Source organism: Ascaphus truei, chromosome 14, assembly GCF_040206685.1.
Source record: "Ascaphus truei isolate aAscTru1 chromosome 14, aAscTru1.hap1, whole genome shotgun sequence".
Lineage (NCBI taxonomy): Eukaryota > Metazoa > Chordata > Amphibia > Anura > Ascaphidae > Ascaphus > Ascaphus truei.
The window spans coordinates 30,303,737-30,305,185 of NC_134496.1; positions in this window are offsets into that span (position 1 = coordinate 30,303,737).

Genomic DNA, 1,449 nt, shown 5'->3' on the forward strand with positions numbered 1-1,449 from the left:
ATAACACTTGTTAAAGGTACTATCCCACACACTGTAAATGGACAGAATTGTTTATACTGTATGATGGAACCGTATGAGTTGTACATTTTAATTATACATGAATCATTTATTTTCGAGAGAACATTAAGCAGGACAGTCAATTAGATTGTGAGCAAAATTCATATTCATATTGTTGCACAGGAGAGGGGGGAGATGGGGGAGGGGGTGGAGAGTAGGATAGGGGAGGGGTGAGAGGGGGAGAGAAGAGGGGGAGGAGAGGGGGAGAGAAGAGGGTGGCTGAGGGGGAGAGGAGAGGGAGGAGAGGGTGGAGGAGGGAAGGGAGATGGGGGTAGGAGAGGGGGGAGAAGGGGAGAGGAAGGAGGGAGGGTTGAGGAAAGTGGGTAGTGGGGGAGGGGGAGGAGGGGGAGGAGAGAGGGTGGGGAGAGGAGGTGGAAATGAGATGTGGCATTGAGAGGAGAGGTGGGGAGGGGAGGGGGGAGGACAGGAGTGGGAGGAGGGAAGGGGAGGAGAGGGGAGGAGAGAGGGAGGAGATGGGGAGGGGGGTAGAGAGGAGAGGGAGGGAGGGGCAGGAGAGGGGGATGGGGGAGAAGAGGGGGAATGAGAGGGGGAATGAGAGGGGAGGAGAGGAGAGGGGATGGATAGGTGAGGAGAGGGGAGGGGAGGGAGGAGAGGGGGAAGGGGAGAGGAGAAGGGGGTGGAAAAGAGGGGGTGGAGAGGGAAGGGAGGGGAGTGAGGAGAAGGTCAGGTGGAGAGAAGGGGTTGGAGAGGGGGGAGGAGCAGAGAGGAGGAAGAAGAGGGGGAGGAGAGGGGGGGGGAGAAGATGGGGGTGGAGAGAGAGGAAGGAGAGGGAGGGGTGGTGGAGAGGAGAGAGAGGGGTGGAGAGGAGTTGGGGTGGGAGGGGACGAGATGAGGGGGGTGATGGGAATGGAGATGAGGAGGTGATGTGTGGTGGAGAGGGTGGAGAAGAGAGGGGGAGGAGGGAGATGGTAAGGGGAGGGTGGATAGGGGGGGAGATGAGGGAAGTAGGATGTGAGGGGGGTTGGGGGAGGTGAAGGGGAAGGGGTGGAGAGGGGGAGGAGAGGGGAAGGAGAGGGGGAAGGGGTGGAGGAGAGGGGTGGGGGATGGAGAGAATGGGTTGAGGGGGAGGAAAGCAAGGGTGGAGAGGAGAAGGGGGGAGAGTAGAGGGAGGAGATTGGTGGAGAGGGAGGAGATGGGGGTGGAGAGGAGGGGATGAGGAGAGGGTAGGAAGGGGGTGGAGAGGAGGGAGGATGGGAGGGGGAGGAAAGGGGGTGGAGAGAGGGATGAGGGCAGAGGGAGGAGAGGTGGAGAGGAGAGGAGGGAGGTGGAGAGGGGAGGTGGAGAGGGGGGTGAGAGGGGAAGTGGAGAGGAGAGGACAGGGGGGAGGAGAGGGAGGAGGAGAGGAGGGGGAGGGGAGGACAGGGAAGAGAA